At 38.4% G+C, this 5,069-nt stretch overlaps 1 protein-coding gene, 1 non-coding gene and 1 pseudogene across 2 annotated transcripts in view; 1 reads left to right on the plus strand and 2 right to left on the minus strand.

The window, feature by feature from the left end:
- Nucleotides 1-5,069, minus strand: part of MID1 (midline 1) — a 582,697-nt gene that overhangs the window by 531,375 nt on the left and 46,253 nt on the right. The window lies entirely within an intron of this gene.
- LOC111741789 lies at nucleotides 2,409-2,527 on the minus strand. The gene has a single exon (XR_002781088.1). It is a non-coding gene; the product is annotated as a 5S ribosomal RNA (ribosomal RNA).
- Nucleotides 2,784-4,314, plus strand: LOC105294038 (annotated as a pseudogene).

The following is a 5,069-nucleotide window of genomic DNA, read 5'->3' on the forward strand; positions in this document are numbered from 1 at the left end:
ATTAGACTTTGAATCCAACAGTTTCTCTTTTGTCAGAAATGATACATATGGCAAACCTGGCTAACTTGTCTGTACTCTTGCTCATAACATGATTTAGAATGAAGCAAAAAATAAAATAAATCCATTTGCAAAGAGACAAGCCATAGGATTAAAAGTATTAATTTAAAGGACTTAAATATGAGTGGTGGCCAACAAAATTGTGAAAAGTCACAAACTATTTAATAAGTACGACGAAAGTCCTAGAAACACGATGGTCTTCGGGAAGGCAAGAACAAGAGAAGGGATTTGCTTGTGCGGGGTAGGGGGTGGGAGGGCGTGTCTATCAGGAAACTGGTAGACACCAGTGACTGCGACGGGCCAAATCCAAATATTAGTAATACATTAGATTGCTTTTATAAGTGTTGTCACTTATACTAAAAATGCAAATTCAAAAAAAAAATAAGGCAAAATACAACAAAAATGATTTATTGGTTCAAGATGAAAAGAAAAACGAAGACAGGAAAGGAATACCGCACCATATGAAAGTTGGAACATCATCTCCCTCCCTCGCCCCTTTTTTTTTTGGCTTTGAAATAGCTCCATAAGGAACCAGAGAATCTCCTTTGGAAAAGCAAAACAGCATTCATTTATTCTTTTCTTCATTTATGCTTAGAAAAGGTCAAAATTCATTTATGCTTCTCTTCATCCAGTTTAGTCCATTTATTCCTCCTCTAAATGCTTATGCGGGTGCCTATCCTGCCTGATATTCATGCGCAAGACATGTTTGAAATACGGAGCTTCATACCAGCAATGGAGTGGGCTGGGGCGCCACGCGAAGGAGCTTTCATCTCAGATATTAGCACAAGTAACCGTCCTTTGAAAGATGTAACATATCCAACTCTGGGAAGGCACGGCTGGCTTCGCATGTCAGCGGTGCATAAGGCCTTCCAAAAGGAAGTAACATGAATGAACGACAATGTATTGTCCACATCTCATTAAAACATAACCAAAAATATGAGCGGATATTTCCGCTTCTGACACCGTGTGAGTTTTCCTTCTGCTTCACGTTCATGAGAGTTCAGTTGAATGAATAATGCCATAGTTAGAGCGGGGGAAATCATTTGGCAGAACAGAGGAACGAGGAGGGGATAGAAGGAATAATTGACATGGAAAGTCATTTGATATTACCAGTCAAGCTCCAGAACTGGGGTTTGGAAGATAATTCCAAACAAAATCCCATTGGTTTCCAGACATTGGTTTGAAAAGTGTTTCTCTAATCTGCGTTCTGCTTTTACGGCATTCCAATGAAGGATATCCCAAAATTACGAATGTTTTCTTAAAACTAAATTTCCTGTGAATTGGCAACAATTACTTTAATTGGACTGAAGAAAATATGGTTAATGTTGAGAAGAATATATTTTCTCTGAATCTTTTAGAAAAAAAAATCTATTCTGTTTTGATTTAGATTTTCAACAGCTATGAACCATAGTTATAAATAATTCATCATACGATGCGGTTCCATGACAAATTTGACGGCTGAGTTAAATACCGACATTTTCTTTGTAATAATAGGCTATGATAATTAAATGTATTAAAGGGAATTCGATTCTTTATTAAACATTCATTTAAATTCAAGACCAATGTGTTCATCTCCTTTGTACAGTTTCTCATCCTCTCGTTTATGCGCTGTTTCACCGTAGCATTCATTGGCTTACCCTTTAGAAGCAGAGAGCGATACGGTTGTTGCATACGTATATTAATGACTGTCATTTATTAAGCAGGCACTCCAGCTACTTTATATATTACCTAATTTAATCACCGAGACAATGTTTTTGTCTCCACTTAAGAAATGAGAAAGCGAGTCCCTGAGGTGCTGGATATAACTCAGCCAAGGCTGCACGGAACCCCAGAGCTAACGGCAGCTGCGCCTGGGCGGTTTTCACTCCACTATGCTATCTGCAGCCTAAAGAAGCCAACACCACCATAAAGGAGACAATACCGAAAATTCCACCTAAATGGTTATAGAGGACGAACGGAACAAACCGCACCAGAGAAAAGACTTGCTCTAAAATATTAGTTACAAGAGCTCTGAAAAATATTCTATAACTACACCCCCTTATTCCTAAATCATTACTGTTACTCGATTACTGACGTTATATTGAAATTTAATTTTTTTTGATCTCAAACGCTTGTTAGCATTTTCATAAATACAGCATTTGCTACTTGTTAATACAAATTCAAAGTACGGGGTTGCCCCTCTGTCCGAAAGTAGAGTGGTTCCAGGAAAGCGTTCACAGCCTACATCGGTGTGAGGCAGAGGATCCCTCAAAAGTTCACGTTATTCCCCTTCGCTTTTATGAAATTTCTACCTGTACATATATCTTTAATTTCATTTCCTTTTTTAAAAGTTTTTTTTTTTTTATTTTTTACACCTACAGCACCTGGTCTTCCTAGGTGGTCTCCCATCCAAGTACTAACCAGGCCCGACCCTGCTTAGCTTCCGAGATCAGACGGGATCGGGCTTGTTCAGGGTGGCATGGCCGTAGATTACATTTAATTTCTCAATAAAATAACTTATATGAAGTTTGAGGACTATTTCCTACAAGAAATCTGTCACCTTCTTATCATCATTGTGCCTGTCTTCCTCTGCACTGCTGAGAAGACTTGGCATTTTCTCAGAGGACAAAATCAAGACGGCGGCGGGGTGGGGAGAAGGAATAATGTTCAACCTGAGAATAAATCATCACGCTCCTGCCACCACTGTCCCGCAGCCCTGCCGAGACCCAGGGGGAGCTGCAGGGAACATGCTAGCTGAGCCACCTAATGTGGCTACACTTGATCACCAACTCATAAATGCTGAATTAGCTACCTTGCCGCGCTCCCGGTATTTCACAGAGATGAAAAGTGAAAATGAGATGGACCAGACCTGGGAGAAGAGGGGAGGACGTGTACATCAATTGAAGAATCTGACAAAAATATATTGATTTTTATTCACTAGGGAGATATGAAAATATGTATAAACATTTTCTTATATAATTGAAACATTAACTGTCATTGGAATACAACGAGGTGTCTTTTTACCAGAGAAACAAGGTTCTCAAATGCTATACTGATTTATATAACTCTAAGAATGAAGGTCTCTTATGGGTTCCGTCATGTATGTTTCCCCCCAAAATAGCCCCAAAGATAGTTTGTAGCAACGCATAGAGCTTACAGTAGACAAAATAAATGGAGTAAAATACAAGCGCTTTTTAAGTGCAGGCCCAAATCCATCCCTCCATATTTTCTGCGTGTGATTTAAATTATTTCAGTAGATCTCAGACTATAAAATAAGACAGGGGCTCTGGGGGCCGCGGCTCCTGCGGGCCGCCCCAGGGCTGCCTGGAAATTTATAGCAACATCAACAGCTTCTCAGCTGTCACCAACCAAACCGATAGAAATGCAGAATGATGTCTTTAATAAAAAGAAAAACAGGCAGTGACCACTGACTGACCGAACTGAGAAGACTGAAGTTAAAACACATTTGGAAAACTGACCCTGGCACTAGGTTTGTGATGAATAAAAACATTTCAACACCTTATGGTCATGCCACGCAGGTGAGTGGTACCGCAGGAAGTCCATACTGGCTCTTGTGGACAGGCAGCCACGGGACATCTATAAGCCTCTGACCAAATTCTGTGAAATTAAATTTCTTACTTTCAAAGATCGTAATCCAGAAGACGTTAAGAAGGCTTATTGGCATTCTCGTACCATGACGACGGGCTGTGTGACAGAGGGCATTCAAAGATGAGTATGTGGTCAGTTTGGTCAGAGCTCCAGAAGTTCCTGTAATCGCTGGAGCCTTCTGCTATGATGCAGTTTTGGATCAGGGACTTGATTAGTGGATGCCAACAAAAAAAGAACCTACGTCCCTTCACAAACGATGCTTGTAATTTATAAAGATTTTCCATTTGAAACTCTGGAAGTTGATGCAAAAGTAGCATTAGAAATATTTCGACACAAGTATAAAATAGATTTCATAGTAGAGAAAGTATCTGAGAACCCCGAGAGAACTGTCAAGCTATACAGATTTGGTGACTTCATTGATGTGAGGGAGGGCCCTCTTATTCCAAGAACGAGTATTTGTTTCCAGCATGAAGTATCAGCAGTTCACAATCTTCAAGCCACCCAGTCGAGTCTTGTATGAAGATTCCAGGGTCTCTTTTTCCCTGTTCACTTAAGAGCACAGTTTACAATATGGGATGAGTTATTGGCAAGGTCTTGGAAATCGGTAACTGAAGATGAAACTAAACTACAGAAGGAAGTGCATCTACCCAGCAACTTCCTAAAATTTAAATATGTATAGTAAATTAAAAGTTTTCTATGTAAAAAAAAAAAAAAAGACAATCATTGTAGGAAATCATTAATACTGAACTATATAAATAAAAGTAATATTCTAACTCTTCCCAAATCCTACAATTTTGTTAACAGTTTGGTATATAGCTCGCTACAACTTTCTTAGGCTCATTATAATATATACCTATTTCTTTTTAACTTTCTTCAAAGATAGGACTCTATTACTCTACGATTTTGATTTGTTTTTATCATTTACCAAAAAAAAATCATTGATGTTCTTCTGACTGACAAGTGAAAACACTCATTATATTTTAATAGTTGCATATTGCTTCATAGTATGAATATATAATAATTTATTCAACTGTTCCCATTTTTAAAGACATCTCAGATATTTCTAGAAATTTGCTTCTATAAATAATGCTGCGATTAACACTCCTGTAACATATATGGTTATCTACTGATGGTTTTACTTCTATAAAATCAACTCTCCAGATTGTGAGTATTGGGTAAAAATACATGTCCATTTTAAAAATTGAATAGATGCTGCCCAAAACCAACTTTTCGTGTTCAGCTTAATGCAGGTGCAAATGTTCACATATTGAAATATTTATAGATATGTGCATATACATAGTTTAATTTACAAACATTTATTTCCTTCCTCTGCCAAGAGAGGAGGGCCTGGTAGCAACAAGCCCACTTATCCCAGGCCTTGCTTTCTAATGCCATTCTCCAATAAAAGGAACCAGGGAGCCATA

The sequence above is a fragment of the Pteropus vampyrus genome, unplaced genomic scaffold (assembly GCF_000151845.1).
Source record: "Pteropus vampyrus isolate Shadow unplaced genomic scaffold, Pvam_2.0 Scaffold81, whole genome shotgun sequence".
Lineage (NCBI taxonomy): Eukaryota > Metazoa > Chordata > Mammalia > Chiroptera > Pteropodidae > Pteropus > Pteropus vampyrus.